Source organism: Tursiops truncatus, chromosome 10 (genome assembly GCF_011762595.2).
Source record: "Tursiops truncatus isolate mTurTru1 chromosome 10, mTurTru1.mat.Y, whole genome shotgun sequence".
Taxonomy (NCBI): domain Eukaryota; kingdom Metazoa; phylum Chordata; class Mammalia; order Artiodactyla; family Delphinidae; genus Tursiops; species Tursiops truncatus.
The window spans coordinates 67,254,859-67,274,010 of record NC_047043.1 but is presented as its reverse complement, the minus strand read 5'-3'; the positions used below and the strand labels follow the sequence as shown (position 1 = coordinate 67,274,010).

Genomic DNA, 19,152 nt, shown 5'->3' with positions numbered 1-19,152 from the left:
CTGGGTCCCTGGGGGCGCGTCTCCCTGTCGGGGCCAGGCAGCGCGGGGTCGCAGCGCCGTCGGGGGCCGGAGGCGCCGCCGCTTGCCTTGCGCCACGGCCTCGGGGGTGTCCGCTGCAAGTTGTGGGCTGCGGGCACGTGGGGCTGGGGCGGCTGGCGGCGCTGGACCCCCCAGGACCCCAGTCCGCGGCCGCCTCGCCTCCCGCAACCGCCCAGCGGTGCGGGAAGACAAGCGGGCGAGTTCTGGGAGGCCAGGCCGGGGGGCGCCACGCGTGCGGCGCGAGGGGCGCGGGCTGCCGGGAGGAGCGCGGATGGTGGGGGGGCGCGGGCGCATGCGCCCTGCGCCCGTGCCATATTGGAATGAGTCGGAGCGCTGAGCGCCGCCGCCGCCGCCTCCGCCGGAGCGCGGGTGGAGGGGGGCGGGGAGAGCTGCCGGCCGCCCCGCTCCGCGGAGCCCAGCAGGAAGAAGGGCGCGAGCGGGCGAGTGCAGGCGGCGCGAGCGGAAAAAGCGCCCGCACGGGGGAACGAAAAGAAGAAAAGAAAGAAAACGAGCGCGAGAAGGGAAAAGCGAGCGATCGAGCGAGTGCGCGCGCGAAAACTCCCGACAGGTAAAAAAGCGGGGCCGCCGACTGGGCCTTCCCGCGCGGCGGCCTGAAGGGGCGGCGGCGGCGCCGGGGCGGTGGACCGCGCGGCGTCCCCCTCGAGGCGGCCACGCAACTTTGGCAACGAAAATCCGCCGGGAGCCGAAGGGCGGCGGGCGCGCGGTCTGAGGCGCCAACGGGCGGCGGCAGCACGTTGGGGGCGGGGGCGGGGCGGGTGTGTGTGTGGGGGAAACGCGGCGCCCGCGCGCGGCCTGGCGCGTCCCCGCGCGCCGGCCTGCCGGGCAGCAGGAGCGCGCCTGGGCGCCTCGCCGCGGCGGCGGCAGCCGGCCGTCCCGGGCGGACAGCGCGCCGAGCGGCAGCCTTGGGGCGTGAAAGGAAAGTGGCCGGGCGGCGGCAACGCCGGCGCCCAAGTTCCCCGGCGCGCTGGGCCCGCCGCGCGCCCCTCCCCGCGCGTCCCGCGCTCCCGCCCGCCGAGCCCCCGCGGACCCGCCCCCCGGGCTCGCTCCGGGCCGGGGCGCGAACCCGCAGCAGGACCCGGGGGCGCGCCGCCCGCGCGGAGGTCCGAACTTCGCAGGGCCGAGGCGGCCGCTGAGCGTCTAGCGGCCGCCGCAACCGGTTGCTTCGGGCCAGCGTGGTGGAGTGCGCTGGGACTTCCTAGCGCCGCGCGAGCGGGCCGAGGGCTCGCGGGGAGCCCGCTGCTCGACCCCAGCCGGGCTTGCCGCTCGGGAGGTCCGTGACCGTTTCGATTTCTGTTCTTAAAGTCTCGTTTTGGACCTTGAAAAGAGGCTATGGAGAGGCGAGCAGAGTGTCCTGAGAAGGCAGGCCTGCCCTGTGGGGAGCAGAAACGCCTTGTGAGAACAGACATAAATTCCCGCGGAAAGGATGTATGTTAAGTTTTTCACAAGATGTCAGCTGCTCACTGGGTTCTAAAACTGAGCCGTAAAGGACAGGTCACCTGCACGTTTTGTTATGCGCCAGGATTGGGGTAGGACACCCTTGGCAGGGCCAGGCGTTTTATTTAGTGGGCGTTATTCCCAGCGGTTCTCTCAAAGCCATGCGGATGGACGGCCCTGAGCGAGGTTTCGTGAGCCCTACTTAGCAGTGATATAGTCTTGAGAACCAAGAAACCATCAGAGAGATTTGAAAGGAAATAAGATGGATTTTGTCAATCCCTGCATATGCCTTCTCCTCTGGAACCACATTTTTCAGATGTCACACTTTATTGCATCGCAAGCAAAATGCCTGAAAATGTAATTGTTCATTTGTCAACTTTCTTGACAGGAGGAAGGAAGATGAGTGTTTTCTTGCATACACTTTGGGGCCTGTTGGCCTCGTGTTTTGAGGGATATGTTGAATCTTTCTAGGCCACAGGTAGATTCAGAGTTGAGATTTGTTTATAATGTCAGAAAAGTAACTGCTTTGTGGAAACGAGAGTCGCCCAAGATCAGGAAACAGTTACATTACTGCTGTTGTCATTGACTAGCTGTCTTATCTTGGGTATGTTTCTTACCCTTTACAGATTTGGTTTTCCTTATTTGCAGAGTTAGAGGATGAGTGGATCATTATTCTGCTGCTTTCAGTTCTAAAATTCGGTGACTTTTTAAAGTGAACGATTAAAAAAATCTCGGTCTGTACTTTGAAAGGTTCTACATAAAAGTGCTCACAATGTGCATCTTTATTAAAATACATTTAGAGAAAATATCTTGGGAGCTCTGGATGATTTCATGTAATTATCTGGAAAGATAGTTACACATGTATTTTAATATGTTTTTGAAATTATATATATATATTTATTCATTTATTTATTGAGGCCTAACTTACAGTAAAATCTTAAGTACATAGAGTTCAATGACTTTTTACGTATGTATACGCTTTGGTAGCTACACTCAGATTAAGATATAGAACATTTTCAGCCTCCCAAAGGGCTCTCTTTACATTCTTTCCGTTCAGTAAACACCTTCCCCCTCCCAAGGTGATCACTATACTGACTTCCATCACCACTGGTAAGTTTTGCTTTGCAGCAGAACTCTTTTGAGGGTGAAAGGGGGCAATATTAATAAACTGAAGGACAACATGTGTGTAAACCTGGAGTTACGGTCATGGTCGTTTTCGCCCTAATCCTGATGTTTTATAACAATTCTTACTTTTTTTAATATCTAAAATAACTAAAAATTCTGACCTGGGAGACTTCTTAGTCAGAAGATCACTTTTTAGCTGAGGCAGTACTGTGCAGGTTTGGATCTGTGGTTTTTGGGAGTCCTTGTGGACATGGGACCTGTATTAATCTGTTATTTCTCGTTTTTGGAATACAGGTATATTTGCAGACATTAAGTTTGAAGGATGAATCATGAACTTTCCCAACAAGTCAGATTTAAGTTGTCAGTAGATGAGTCAGTTCCTTAAAGCCTAGAATTTGCTGAGAAAATTAAATGAAAATGGATTTTTTAAAGTTCAGTGAATTAAAGAATGTGGGCATAAAGCTTTTAAATGACGGCAATTAACTTGATTTATATATGCAGGATATTTGCCTGGTTTATCAAATCATTAAAACTCTAGCGATGAAAGCAAAAACAAAAAGTAATTAAAAGTTGTATCAGGTGTGTTTTTTTCTTTTTAATTTCAACATGATTAAGATACCTTTTTGTGTTAGACCTAGGAAGTTGGGTTTCTTACATTCCCCCCCTGAAGCAAGTACTTCAGCAATTTGCTTATCCTACCCAAATGCCTTTTAGTATATTCTTGTACCCTTTCTTGTTTCTAATGCTAAAGGAGAGGAGTTAGAGGTTGTAAGTGAATTCTTGTTAGTTCTCACAAAGGTCTGTGTTTTTCTACTGCATGGCCATCTGTGTGATACAAAGTTGGGAACTGTCTGAGGCCTGTGGTAGGGATGTATGGGGCGTAGTCCACAAAGTTCAAAGATTTTCTTTTGTGAAATGATTCTGCTGAATAATTGTGTTTTTCTGTGACTAAGTCAGACAGTTAGCCAAAAACTAAGCTGAATTTGATCACTCTACCCCAAGATTCATAGCATCATTAGGAAAGTAATTCATCACTTAGTTGTTACTGATCCACCAGTTTTTATCTCTCCTTCCTTCCTTCCTTCCTCCCTCCCTCCCTTCCTTCCTCCTTTCCTTTTTTGGTGGCACATTTTAGATTTCTTAGCTTTGGCATTATCAGATATTTAACTTAAAATTTGTTAAATTTTTGAGAGATGCGACTGAAGAGATGCAAAATGAGAAGCACATATGAAAGGAAATTCCGTCTTTTGTTTTTTTGTAAACTATGATTTTTCTCTTTAAAAATGCTTTTCTTATTCATAATCTTGCAGCTTCTGTAGGGTACTTTTGCTTTCACAGTGGTGACTAGACTGGGCTTAGCTGTAGAATGATGATGTAGAAGCTGATATCTTTTGACTCTGAAGTCTATAGAAAAGCTGAACTGTCCAAACTTCATTGGCCTTTTTATTATGACTTCATGTCATGTTCACATTAAAGAAATGAATACAATCCAGAAAGCAGAAGACCATAAGGCAGGTATTTTGAATGCTAAATATTTTTTATTAAATCTTTTCTATCTTATAATTTCCTGAAACTTTTCTTTCTGGATTTATTTGTCTGTTAACCAGTATTTCAGAATAATTTAAATGAGAATGAAAGAACATTTAATCAGTAAATGGTATGGTTTGGTTATGGCAGGGTATTTTTATCTCTGTAAATAGAATTTGTTTTCTAACTGGAATGTTTTGTAATTGAAAAAAAATTTTCTTGTACATAGTTGTTAAATTGGCTGAAAGTCTCTGGGGATTTTGGTTACCTGGGAGATTTTGAACCATTAGACTTCAGGGAGTGGGATTTTGATATGACTCTATACTTCAAGTAGAACTGGCCCCATTGGAAAATGTTTACAATAGAAAGGATGTGGTCAGGTTGTTACAAGTTCATTTTTAAGCTTTACAAAAGTGGGAGAGAGGTTAAGAAGACAGGTTATTAAAAGAAAAATTATGACTTTACTGTAGACGTTTTAACAAGTTTGATTGTAAATCTTTGCCTGTTGCTGCAAGGCACCTAAAGATTTGTAGTTATTTTTTAGTCTCTTTTATTCAAGAGGATGTTTATAAATTTATTCAGCTCTTTTTGACTTTAGATCATCACTCAAGGACATAATTAAAAAAAAATGTTATCTATATATTGTGCTAAAGGTATTAGGTCCCTGCTGAACTTTGTGGTTTGATAGTTGAGTAACTGCAGAGCCAAGCACTGGACTGTGTGGGTAAAGGCTATACAGTGGCATTTCTAACATGGTGTACAGTGCTGCATGCAGGTGTGTTTGCTTAATCTAGAGAAAGGTTAATCACTAGACTGATTTGGGGTGGATAGGGCAGTTGAGAGTACCTGCTTGGTTTGGGAAAGTTGGTTTTGGGCTGAGATGACATTTGGAGAGGGTCTTAGACGAGAGATGGAGGGAGGTTTGTTGGCAGCTGCAAGTGCAGGACAGTCGTATTTGGAATGACAACATGAGATGGACTGAGAAATTTATCGATCATTAAAATACCTCAAGAGTTTTTCCTGCTGAAATTCAGTTTAAAGTGTTAACCAACAAGTACTTCGATTTAATTCCAAAATATTATATATATTTTTTTACCCAGAATAGTTTTAAAATTTATTTTATTTATTCTTGGCTGCGTTGGGTCTTTGGTGCTGCGCACGGGCTTTCTCTAGTTGCGGTGAGCGGGGGCTACTCTTCCTTGCGGTGCGTGGGCTTCTCATTGCGGTGGCTTCTCTTGTTATAGAGCACGGGCTCTAGGCGTGCGGGCTTCAGTAGTTGTGCCTCACGGGCTCTAGAGTGCAGGCTCAGTAGTTGTGGCGCACAGGCTTAGTTGCTCTGCGGCATGTGGGATCTTCCCGGATCAGGGATCGAACACTTGTCCCCTGCATTAGCAGGTGGATTCTTAACTACTGTGCCACCAGGGATGTCCAGGTTTCATTTTTATTATTGAGCAAAATGGGCAGGGGTAGGTGATCCAGTAGCTAAAGCTAGAAATATGAAAAACTTCGGGTATTTGATTGTTATTATGGTCATTTATGATATCTGAACCCCTTGACCTCTTAATATAGTTGATGCTTATTATTTTCATTTGTTTCCCTTTTGAAGTTGATTTTAGTCCTCAATCATGGTTTGTATTTGCATTTAAAATATACATAAGTTTTTATTATTGTTAATATTGATACAAGTAACACCGTACACAAATTGGGAAACAGACTTAATCTGCTCTTAGGCATTATCTGTGCCTGGCTTTCCTTAAGGGCTCCTGGGTGAACTGAGAGAAATTTTAAATGGCTCTGTTGCCAGTAGTAGTTGTGACACGGGAAGCAGTGGGCTGGGTGGGCTCTTCTGGCTTTGCCTTCTAGGGTGGCTTTCCTTCTCTGCTGTGAGTGCTTGAGGAAGGCTCCATGACTCCTACAGCCAGATCTAGAGCTTTAAGGCACAACAGGGTTCTGAAAACCGTTTCTCCTCCCAGCCCACCCGTTGACCTTTACCCTGATTTTGGCTTTCTATTAACTTTGAGAGGAGCTCTTTCCAAAGCAGCTATACTACTGAAACCTCAGGTTCTGGTGTGGTATTCTTTTTCCGCCACCTCCTTGAGAGGCTTCCCTACTCTTCCTGTGTCATCTTTGACCTCATTGTTAACCTCCTTTTCCTCTCAAAGAGTTCCAGCCCCTTTAAGCCTGGACCCATTGTCCAGTCTTTTGCTTCCTGGCCAAGTACCCTTTACTCTGGTCCCTTTGCCCTTCTGCAGCTTCTGCTCTGTTGAGTACCACCCCTGCCAGTCCAGCCTGTGCCTGCTCTGCTGTGGACAGACTGCCCACTTCAGACCCTGAAGGAGACTTCAGGGTCTCCTCCTGAAGTGGCCCTATGTGCCACTAGCTCCACACAATCTTAGCTCGAGGCAGACCCTTTTCTTTTTGCCTTCTGTGACCTTTTCAGACCCTCCCTTGGTGGATTCCCCCACATTTAGACTTCATCTAGCCCTTATGCCCCCCTAAACCTTTCTGCTGAGCTTCAGATCCATATATCCTCTGTTCTCTGGGCCTGTCCGGTTTGGATGCTCTGCTGGCCTCTCAAAATCTACAGGTCCTGAACAGAATCCCTCAGTCTACCTTAAAGCTACTCCTCTAGCCGGCCCATCTGCCTAGGTCTCTTTTTTTACCTTCTTTCTTAGTGATGGCTTCCATTTTTTTCCCCCAACAGCTTTCCCGTGGAACTGAGTTTTATTCTTGAATTACCAACCCTTTACTTAAGAATGTGCAGTTCTGACTCCTTGGCTTTCAAACATTTTTAGAAGCTATGGGACCCTTTGTTAAGTGAAATCTTTCTAGGAAACCCAATATGTAAAATAAGTAAAACTAGAGTTCTGGTGGAAGGGGAGTGAAGGGTCAGTATCCTGTCCTGCCACTTAGGCCTTCTGGTGCTGCCCTCTTCCTCTTCTGAGGCAGAGCTGGTATCTGGTCCTTGGACTCTGTAAGTGGAACTTTCTGGAGTTGCTCAGTACTGCCTGAGGGCACTCTGCTTGTCGGAAAATCACTTGATCTGTTCTGCACCCCACCTCTTTCCCATTGGTTTTATTTTAATTGTGACTGGTAAATATAAAATTAACTCCGCGATGAATCTTGCCAAGGAAAAGGAAAGCCACTTTGGAAAGTGAAACTAGGTATTAAAAAGAGCCAACTCCTTTAAATGCTGAAACCTTCAAAAGTGCCCAAGGGTTTCTTTCAAGTTTTATGGAAGTCTCTACTAACTTATCTTATTCTCTTAAAAGCTGCTTTTCTACAACATGAACATGCAAGTAAACTTAGTTTAGTTTTACTGTTTTTGTTTTGTTCCTTTACCAGTATAGCAGGTTTGTTCAGCCCATAATATAACTAAAATGTTAAATATTTGCAGTTAAAAATATGTTCTGTTGCCTCCAAATGGTTGTCCATACCCTCCATCCTCTGCCCCTCCTTCTCCAATCCATCTGACACACTGTGGCCAGATAGCTCTTTCTAAACAAACTTGATTTTATCACATAAACTTATTCTGCTGCCAGCAGGGGAAAGTGCAGGCTCCTCAGGAATGTGCACAGAATCCTTGAGGAGCTTGTCCCCTCACCTGCCCAGCTTAGCCCCCTCTCACACACGCCCGTCCCTCCAGCCACGCCTACACCCTGGTCCTCTGCACATACTCTCCTCTGCATGTCCAGTGTGTCCTCCACTAACACAAGGCTCCCCAAATATCAGTCTCGCACGTACCAATCTCATGCTTTTGGCCATATTTGATTACCATAATTATTCTTTCAATATTTAAAAAATTTACTTTAAATTTTTGACTATTTTATTTTTAAAAATATTTATTTATTTATTTGGTTGCGCCAGATCTTAGTTGCGGCATGCAGGATCTTTAGTTGTGGCATGCGGACTCTTAGTTGTGGCATGCATGCGGGATCTAGTTCCACGACCAGGGATTGAACCCAGGCCCGCTGCACTGGGAGCATGGATTCTTACCCACCGGACCACCAGGGAAGTTCCTAAAATTTTGACTTTTTAACTTAAATTTTATAAAACATTATTACATTTTAAAAATAAAAATAATGAAATACAAGTAATAGTAAGTCTAATCGTTTTATCCAAATATATTCCTTCAGTAAGTTTCTTATTTATTTATTTATGGCCGTACCATGTGGCTTGCGGGATCTCAATTCCCTGACCAGGGATTGAACCCAGGCCCTGGCAGTGAAATCCTGGAACCCTAACCGCTAGGCAGCCAGGGAACTCCCAAGGTTCTCAACAAAGCCTTTGTACTTAAAATTTTTACAAACTATGTACCTCATAACAGGAGATATTAAGAATTTTTTTTTTTAAGTGTGATAATCGTGTTGTGACTATATATGAGAATGCCCTTATTCTTGGGAGAAGCAAGCTGAAGAGTTTAGAGCTGAGGTATCATGATGTCTCATGATGTCTTCAACACTTTCAAATGGCTCATAAAGTATACATATATGCACATATGTATAGAAAAATAAAACAAATCAGGAAAATTTTCATAACTTTTGAGTCTTAAGTGGAGAGTATTTGGAATTTTTTCAAAATCTGTTTGAAAATTTTGATTAAAGGTTGTCTTGGCTTAAGTATAAAAATGGCTGCAAAAAATGTTGGTATTAAAAAAAGTTTTTAACCCCAGTACACAATGGTTAACATACATACATACACACACACATACACATACATATACAGAGAGCACAGACCCACTTGTTGAAGTGATATTTAGACTACCCACATATTCAGTGTTGTGGGAAAACCAAATGCTAGTGAAATTTTTTTTAAAAAATTTAATTTTTAAATTGAGGTATAATTGACATACAACATTATATTAGTTTCAGGTGTAAAACTAATGATTTGATAATTGTATATATTGGGAAATGATCACCACAATAAGTCTAGTTAACATCTGTCACCATACCTAGTTACAAAATTTTTTTCTTATGATGAGAACTTTTAAGATTTACTCTCTTAGATACTTTCAAATGTGTAATACAATATTATTAACTATAGTCGCCATGCTGTACATTACATCTCCATGACTTATTTTATAACTAGAAGTTTGTACATTTGAAGTTCTTAATAAATCCTGTTTGAGCAATACCTGTGAAGTTGCAGTTTCATGTTTTATATGTTAACTCTTTTTCCCATTCCACCTTAATGATGCTATGTAAATACTTGAAAAGAAAGTCTTCAGCAGCCCCTAAATTTTCTCATGTTCCACCAGTGGTTTGGGTGTTGTGCTTAGGGGACTACACTAAGGAGATTCTTGCTTGTCCTGTAAGACTCAGGTCTCCTGTAGAGTTTTCCTCCCTGGACTTCTCCAGGCCGGATTAACTACCCTTTGCCCTGGGTACTCACAGTATTCTACATATTCTCCTCTTGTGAATATTACAATTGTAATTATTTGTTCAGTGTCTATACCAGATTGAGAGCTCATGATGAGAGACCCTGTTTTATTCTTTATTGGTACCTTGCATACAACGTAGCAGAGAGTAGACAGTAGATGAGTTATAGCTGAACGAAAGCATAGAAGCAATACTGCAACACCATCATTTATAACATTATTTCTACTCTAAAATGTATTATTTGCTAAACAAGAAACTATGATGTTTAATCAGATCCTGTCTTGTCACTCCTAGGCTTAGAGCCTGCTAGTGGCTTTCCATAGTAATTACAATAAAATCCAAACTCCTTTTATGGTCTGTAATGCCCTTTGTGATTTGTTCCCTGCCCACCTCTGCCAGTTTTCCGCCTGCTTTCCCACAATCGAGCCACATGTCTTTTCTGTCCCTCCAAGTACACTGAGTTTGTTACATTTAGTTCCTTTTCATCAGAGGGGTCAGCTCAGTAATGAAACCTTTCCTAAACATCCTTACCTCCGCTCCCCTGGCTTTTCATGTCTCATTACTGTTTGGTTTTCTTCATGGCACTTACCACTATGTGAAATTATCTTATTTTTAGCTCATTCTAATATTTGAATTTAAAAGTTTAATTTATTATAAAGTGTTTTAGAGCCCCACTGTAGAGAATATTAAAACCTACTCCAGGAATGTTTTCCCTTATTGTTCCTTGTGGGAAAACTAGACAGTGCACTAATGCATTGTTCTTCTGTTCGCTGTTGTAAACTCCATGAAGATAGGAACCAGGTCTGTCCTTTAATCAGCATGGCATCCCTGTACTGAGAATGGGGCGTAGCAAATACATATATGTTACGTGGAGGTATGAATAAACAACCAACTTATAGATGATGTAAGAAAAAATTTTTTTTAAACTCTGGAGATTTGGGGGCAGTATTATAGTTTAGTTTTGAATCTTCAGAATTTTTTTTTTATGAGAAGTCAATATTTTGTCATATTTTGCAGCTTGGAGTGTCTGTTTATTGTTTTAGGTGAGCCACATTCCTTTCCTCAACTTCATTTTCTTTATAACTTATAACATCACTTTTTCGAGGATAACTGCCCATCTTCAGATCTTTGACACAAATGGATTTCCATTAGTAAAAATCAAATTGAAGGGCATTAGCTCCAGTCATTTGCTTTACTTTTCATGATAGTAGTTACAGAGAGGAAATCACCAGTCTGGTTCTATATGAGCGTAGGATGGGGCAATTCTGTTGATACTTCCTTTGCCCTCATGTAACTAATGAGAGCCTGTTATTTGCAGGTGCATGAGCCCCAGGTTGAGCTTCAGAATAAAATCCAGTGGATCCATTGTCCTCCCACCATTGTTAATTGAATTGATGCTCTTACTGTGGTGGGAGTGCTGACGATGTTGTATCTGTATGAGGACTGGGGGTACCTGAGAACAGGGGAGGCAGCACAGAAGTGAAAGAGGGTTGACCAGACTTAGACTTTGCCTATAATCCTTCCCACCCCCTCCTCAGTCCTGCCTGGAAATGGAGAAGTTTTGGAAATTGTGACGCTATGGGGGAAAAAACCCTCTATTTTTTAATGAAAAAAAAAATTTTTTTTTTGGTTTGATATATTTTGTTCTGCTTCCATGCACAAAGGGAAAATGAGTCAATACTCTAGTTTTTTACTTAACTGATTTTTGACTGGAGAGACTTTAGAAAATTTGGACTCTTCAGTAATTCTGAAATTCTTTGTTTAGAAACTAAAAGATATTATGTAAAACTGTTTACTCATAGTATGTGATATTAACATGTAAAATGTAATTGAACTTTAGTTGCAGATCTATTAATATATTTGAATCATTTAAACTTTGATTACAGTGGAGCCAAACATTTAAGGGATTTTTGCATCTTGGTTTGAGGAGGAAGTATACACTTTTTTTTTAATCACGGTTGGCAAAAAGTTGAAAGTTACTGTGGGTAGAATGAACCTCTTCCTATACCACCCCTCCACCCACCCGTTTTACTGAATTCAAATGTTGCCACAAAGAATTTAGAGATAATAAATTCTTTTAATAGGCATCACTTTTTCTTGCATTGCTTTGTTTTTATCATAATCACAGACTTAAGTACTTAATCTTTTTGTTTGTTTGCTTGTTTTTCAGCCACTCCATGGCCGCGCATCATGTAGAATCTTAGTTCCCTGACCAGGGATCAAATCTGTGTTCCCTGCAGTGGAAGCTAGAGTCCTAGCCACTGGACCTCCAAGGAATTCCCTTAATCTTTTTTTTTAAACAGGGATACATGGTACGTAGTAAAATATTTTTTGAATAGTGAAAAAGAGTGTACAGTACTCCTTTACTGATATCCCTAGTCCTTCAGTCCGTTCTGTACAATTTTTTTTTTTGGCCACACCACACCGCATCGATCTTTGTTCCCCAACCAGGGATCGAACCCGTACCCCCTGCCTTGGAAGCTTGGAGTCTTAACCACTGGACTGCTAGGGAAGTTCCCTCAGTCCCTTCTGCAGGCCACTGTTATCTCTAGTTTTTTTTGTTTTCTTCCAGAAAAATTCTATTTGTATAATATATATTTCTCCACCCACTTCAAAAAACTCAATTGGTAGTGCTCTTTTCATTTAAAATGTCTTGGATATATCCAAGTTCACAGAGATCTGCCTTGGTTTTTTTTTTTGCGGTACGCGGGCCTCTCACTATTGTGCCCTCTCCTGTTGCAGAGCAACAGGCTCCGGACGCGCAGGCTCAGCGGCCATGGCTCACGGGCCCAGCCGCTCCGCGGCATGTGGGATCTTCCCGGACCGGGGCACGAACCCGTGTCCCCTGCATCGGCAGGCGGACTCTCAACCACTGCGCCACCTGGGAAGCCCTGCCTTGTTCTTTTAATGATTGCCTAGTAGTCTGTTAATGGCTGCTCCATAATTTATTCAGTCAGTATTTCCAGTTTTTTATGCTATAAACAGTGTCATGGACTAATAATGATAACTGCATTTGCTTGGATTAAGACAAACTTTCTAATACTGAATGTGTTTTTTCTGAGTTAATGTGTTTGTATAAGTAGACTGTTCTTCAGCACTGGGTGCAGTAGAATAAGGGGAGCAGGAGATAAAGTCTCTGCCACTCCTTCCTCTTCCTGTGGGGCAGGAGGGGTAGAGGGGGCAGAGTTCCCAGCCGAGTCTTGGGAGGCTGAGATGTCTGAAGATGTCTACAGACTGAGGTGTTAACCATGCCTTTAAAGCCCAAGACCTGTGTGTGTGCTGCTTGTTATCAATTTAGTTTATTTGTGTTTGTGTTTTGGTTTTGAGAAAATCACAGCAGCATGGATCGGCTAACAAATTATTTTCTGGAAATTTTTTTGTATTTTGTTCATTGGCAGTAATACAGCTAATTTTTTTTTAAGTTGCTTTTTATCTGAGCTACTTGATAAGGAATTTTAAACAGAATGCTATGGTTCCAGTATCGTAACTTCTGAAGAAACTGAATTTGGAATCTTGATGCATTATGTAGCTGAATCTTAAAGTGTTATTATATTTCAGTAATCTGAGTTCTTACTTCTTACCCTTTATTGGAAGAACTTGAGAACACTCCCTCAGAGCTTACATTCATACCCCCATCAGTATCTCCTCTGTGTACTGCCATTGCCTCTAAAATACTGTCATCAAAAAATGGTAGTATATTCCTAACCCAGGGCTGTCATCGCTTGTGCAGAGGGTGCACACACTGGGCCAGCAACGGGCGGGCACTGCTGGTCCACAAGTGCTAGTGCCCTTCCCTGCAGGGGCTTGCAGCCGCTGAGTGCACTATGGGCTTTCCGGAGTCAAGTGCGTTTGCTTTGCTGTGGCATTCTTTCTGCCATTTATTTTGTATTCTAGTGAGTAGTTTTGACCCATGAAGGCAGACAGAAGGATGCAACTTGTAGACTTGGACTTGTGGCAAAGAGACAGCATAACATAGTATGGCAAAAAGCAAGTTCTTATGGGTTGATAAGGTGCCTTCAGAAAGTGATCTCAGGACTTTCCTGGTGGTGCAGTGGTTAAGAATCCGCCTGCCAATGCAGGGGACACGGGTTCAATCCCTGGTCCGGGAAGATCCCACATGCTGCGGAGCAACTAAGCCTGAGAGCCATAGCTACTGATCCCATGCGCCACAACTACTGAAGCCTGTGCACCTAGAGCCCCTGCTCCACCACAAGAGAAGCCGCTGCAATGAGGAGCCTGCGCACCACAACAAAGAGTAGCCCCCGCTCGCCACAACTAGAGAAAGCCCACATGCAGCAATGAAGACCCAGTGCAGCCAAAAAAATAAATAAATAAATAAATAAATAAATAAGTGATCTCAGGAAAAAGAAGTATAGAAATCGGCAATTAGATTTAGCCAAGTTCCTTATATTGTGAAAAGCATTGTAAGCAACAGGGTAGCCTGGCAAGTTGGACCGTTCAATGTTTAAAGAACAGGTGGAAGAAACAATGGTTTGAAGGCTTGTTTTAACGTCAGAGGATTTGAAGAGGACTGTAGAGCAAGCAAATTACCTGTGGATAATGCCTAATAAATTTACACAGAAACTCTGCTTTAACGCCCTCTCAGGTGAAAAAGGCACTCCCGATTGGTCAGTGTGCACACCAGGACTGTCAGCAGTGCTGACCTTGAGGCACTTTGAGGTAGTGGGCACTGAATTTCCTTCTCTTGTGAGAATGACATTACCCCTCCCTGGAGGCAGGAACGTTATTGCTGCATTAGAAAGTTGTGGTTTTTTCCTCTCTACTGAATTGGAGGTACCATGATCTGTTGACATAGAAATTTATTCAGAAAACTTCATAAAGTGGTGGTGCCAGGAGTTTAGGGAATACAAAGTTGAGTAAATTCCCTGCCCTTGAGAAGCTTATAGTACCAGGATAAGATATGATACAAAATAGCTAGTGCTTATTTAAGTGCTGTCAGAAAGGTACAAAGTGCCTCCTATGGAAGATAGTTTGACAGGGCTGGGAGGAGGGGCTAACATTTTTGTAGGGTGTTATTTTGAGAAATGGTTTTTGTGGAATAATGTTTGTGGGAGTAAAGGTCAGGGAGTGAGTAATCTTTGAATACTTATATATTATTAGTGTAAGACTTTCTCAGACTTAAGACATTTCAGTTTTTGGTTTTTTTTAAACAGTGTTTATTGGACTTTGAATTTAACTTACAGCATGTGGCACTTGTGATTTTTTTATTTATTTATTTTTGGCTGTGTTGGGTCTTCGTTTCTGTGCAAGGGCTTTCTCTAGTTGTGGCAAGCGGGGGCAGCTCTTCATTATGGTGCGCGGGCCTCTCACTATCACGGCCTCTTTTGTTGCGGAGCACAGGCTCCAGACGCGCAGGCTCAGTAGTTGTGGCTCACGGGCCTAGTTGCTCCGCGGCATGTGGGATCCTCCCAGACCAGGGCTAGAACCCGTGTCCCCTGCATTAGCAGGCAGAGTCTCAACCACTGCGCCACCAGGGAAGCCCCGACATTTCAGTTTTTAATGGAGACAAGGTCCAGTATAAAATAAGAAAATAATTCTGAACTTTTCCTTTTCAAATCCCTTTCCAAGCCTTTATCTTTAGTGCTGCTTCCTCCTGAAGCTGTTTAACTTTGGTGAGGTTCCCACCAACTTTCCCTCTTTGAGAGTACCAGAAGAAGCAAACAACTAGCTACAGTGATCTTGGGCTATTATATCTGAAACTGAAGGCAGGCTCATTGGGACCTGCCTGGAACTGGAGTGAGCAGCAGTCAGAACACGGGGATGGAGGGGAAACTCTGTTAACTTGTGTCCATAAGCATGCAGCTTGGCAAGATTACAGTATATCCTAAATGGGCCCCAAACTTTTTACTTTGTTATCTGTTGAGTTCCCCTAATTTGCTGTTTCATTGCTGAGGGAGGTTATTATGCTGAGTGCTTATATGTGAGTCATTTGCTGTTTTGATTTATTAAAATTTTTATAACCCTGGCATGTTATGTATTAATTTTTCTGTATATTGAATATTATAGGAAGTTAATTTGCAATTATTACATTTTCTTTGGCCAATTATATTCTCACCTGGTAGGAGTCAGATAGAAATTTTTTTTTTTTAATAACCTAGGAGGGTACAGTTGCCTGCATCATCAATTTTATTTATATTTAATTAATTAATTAATTTTTGGTTGCGTTGGGTCTTCGTTGCTGCGCGTGGGCTTGCTCTAGTTGCTGGGGGGGGGGCTACTCTTCATTGTGGTGCACGGGCTTCTCATTGCGGTGGCTTCTCGTTGCGGAGAACGGGCTCTAAGCACGTGGGCTTCAGTAGTTGTGGCACGCGGGCTCTGTAGTGCAGGCTCAGTAGTTGTGGCTCACCGGCTCTAGAGCGCAGGCTCAGTAGTTGTGGTGCACGGGCTTAGTTGCTCTGCAGCATGTGGGATCTTCCTGGACCAGGGCTCGAACCAGTGTCCCCTGCATTGGCACGCAGACTCTCAACCACTGCGCCACCAAGGAAGCCCTAGAAATTTCTGTTGTTGTGGATTTCAGCAAATTTCAGGGACCAGCCCGTGACTTTTTAATGATCACATAGGAGTTCAAGATATATTAAGAATTTGCTCAGCATCCTCACTGTCATTACTTTCGTCTTAGCTATCATCCAGTCTCATTTGGATTATTACAGTAGCCTCCTAACTGATTCCCCTCCTTCTGCCCTTGCTTCCTCCAGGCTACCCTTGACACAGTGAGATTCTGTTAACAGGTAAGTCAGATGATGTCACTCCTCTGCTCAGAATTTCCTGCTTTCACTCAAGTCTTTGTCATATCCCACAAGGCTCCACGGCTTAGCCTTCCCACCTCTCAGACTTCCTCCCCACTATCTGCTCTCCAATAATCCCAGGGGGCTCCCACCTGAGGGCCTTTGCACGTGTTGTTTCCTCTGCCATGAATGCCTTCCTGGAGATATGTGCATGACTAGCTGTCTTGCTTCCTTGGGGTCTTTCCCCCAAAATCACCTCAGTGACCTGTGTGATTAAAATTTCAACCCTCCTGGTATTACACTCCGTGAAGTAAGTCAGTCAGAGAAAGACAAATACTGTATGATATCACTTATATGTGGAATCTAAAAAATAAAACGAACTAGTGACTGTAACAAAAAAGAAACAGACTTGCAGATATAGAGAACAAACTAGTGGTTACCAGTAGGAAGTGGGGCAAGATAGGGGTAGGGGATTAAGAGAGGTACAAACTACTATGTATAAAATAAATAAGCTACGAGGATATATTGTCCAGTGCAGGGAATATAGCCAATATTTTAATAACTATAAATGGAGTATAACCTTTAAAAATTGTGAATCACCATGTTGTACACCTGAAACTTATTACCTATTTTTTTTTTTTTGTACATTTATTTTATTTAGTTATTTATTTTTGGCTGCGTTGGGTCTTCGTTGTTGTGCGTGTGTTTTCTCTAGTTGCAGCGAGCGGGGGCTGCTCTTCCTTGCAGTGCAAGAGCTTCTCATTGTGGTGGCTACTCTTGTTGCAGAGCATGAGCTCTAGGCGTGTGGGCTTCAGTAGTTGTAGCTCGCGGGCTGTAGAGCAGAAGTGCAGTAGTTGGTGCATGGGCTTAGTTGCTCCGTGGCATGTGGGATCTTCCCGGATCAGGGATTGAACCCGTGTCCCCTGCATTGGCAGGTGGATTTTTTTTTTTTGGTGGTACGCGGGCCTCTCACTGTTGTGGCCTCTCCCGTCGCGGAGCACAGGCTCCGGACGCGCAGGCTCAGCGGCCACGGCTCACGGGCCCAGCTGCTCCGCGGCATGTGGGATCTTCCCGGACCGGGGCACGAACCCGCGTCTCCTGCATCGGCAGGCAGACTCTCAACCACTGAGCCACCAGGGAAGCCCTGGCAGGTGGATTCTTAACCACTGCGCCACCAGGAAAGCCCCTTAGTACCTAATTTTGTAAATCAACTATACCTCAATTAAAAAAAAAGAAAATTTCGGGCTTCCCTGGTGGCGCAGTGGTTGAGAGTCCGCCTGCCGATGCAGGGGACGCGGGTTCGTGTCCCGGTTCGGGAAGATCCCACATGCCGTGCAGCGGCTGGGCGCGTGAGCCGTGGCCGCTGAGCCTGCGCGTCCGGAGCCTGTGCTCCGCAACGGGAGAGGCCACAACAGCGAGAGGCCCGTGTACCACAAAAAAAAAAAAAAAAGAAAAATTTCAACCTCTTGCAAAATTTCATATCCCTGTCCCTGATTATTTTTTTTCTCCTTAGCATTTATTATCTAACACTGTGTATTTTACTTCTCTAGCCTGTGTATTATCTCTCTCCTGCACTTGAATGTTAGCTCTTTGATGACAGGGATTTTTGTCTATGTTGTATCTCTAGCACCTAGAACAGGGTCTTGCCTACAGTAGGTTCTCAGTAAGAAGTTGTTGACTGAATGGATGAATGAATATTTTATAGCATAGCTCCCCACCCTGGGTTGTGAATTATATAAATTCTGAATTTGGTAGGCTATCAGACAATGTCTAGTCAGGAAACCACTCCTAGGTGCTTCAATCAAAAGGGGATACAATTCTATGTGTATAACTGAGTCACTTTGCTGTACTGCAGAGATTGGTACAACATTGTAAATCAGCTATACGTCAATTAAAAAAAGGGGGGGTATGATTCTAGGAATTGGATACAAAAGGAAGGGCTGGAGGAGCAAAGAGGAAGGTGGTATTGCGTAGAGCCCACACACCACCATTTTTCACCTATACTGCTGGAGTTCACTAACTGCCAAGCAGGAACGCCTGCCAGGGCTGCTGCCAGAGTGGAGTGAGAGCACAACTGACAAGGGGGGCTGGCGATGCAGATTCACACCTGATGATTCAGGGAGAGTCTAGGATGTTAAACATGGGGCTGAGTACCAACATAAACTATCCAGCACAGGTGGTATTTATTTAATTCATATGTAGAGATAAATAAACTTAGATGTAGGACAAACTAAATTAATAGCAAGGGTAAGATCTGAGATCATGAGTGCAACCTTAAAAGCTAAGAATTAAATTCCAACTTAGCCTAGTCACATCCATGTGTTGAACCACAAAACTGAACTCAGCCTCTCGAAATGGAACACGACAGGAAACATATCTTCACTGTGGCCGTGATCTCTTAGTGTGATTAAGTGCTCATTTCCGTGAGTTCAGAAAATCTGTGTTTAGGCCCAGTTGTGTCCCAGATTAGATCTCTGTCACTTACAAGATCATACTGGCTTCTCCTAATCTGATTATAGTCCTTACTCAGAGCCCTGATATTAGTTCTTGGTCTAAGATGTGACAGGCTTGTATTTACGGTACCTCTGATTGAGTGCTCCTCCCTTTGCTGCTCAGATCATTCTTACCGCCCCCACACCCCCCAAGACACATTGCCAGCATCTTGTTGCTCCTTTTCTCGCTTATGAACAAGGATACCAAGGTCTAAATATACTTGATTGCAAACTATATTCATGTTCAGTGCTCGTCAGTATTTATGACATGAATCTATTACTGATAAGCTTATTTTTGATTAGGGATGGCAACATTTAAATCTCTCAAGATGTGGAGGGAGATCATAGTGGAAATGGTAGGAATTAGTGGGACTTCTGTTGCCTATTTCC

The 19,152-nt window shown here is 43.7% G+C and overlaps 1 protein-coding gene across 5 annotated transcripts in view; it reads left to right on the top strand.

The window, feature by feature from the left end:
- The first annotated feature begins 379 nt into the window (after positions 1 to 379).
- Positions 380 to 19,152, top strand: part of SFMBT1 (Scm like with four mbt domains 1) — a 132,424-nt gene continuing 113,651 nt past the window's right edge. Inside the window, exons 1-2 of one of the 5 annotated variants that reach the window (XM_073811222.1) lie at positions 382 to 607; positions 16,241 to 16,273. The gene's annotated coding sequence lies outside the window, so the exon portion shown is untranslated. Of the gene's footprint in view, positions 608 to 1,309; positions 1,331 to 16,240; positions 16,274 to 19,152 lie in introns of those variants that run through there. The other 4 variants (XM_019947631.3, XM_019947628.3, XM_019947632.3 and 1 more) reach the window with 4 other exon arrangements.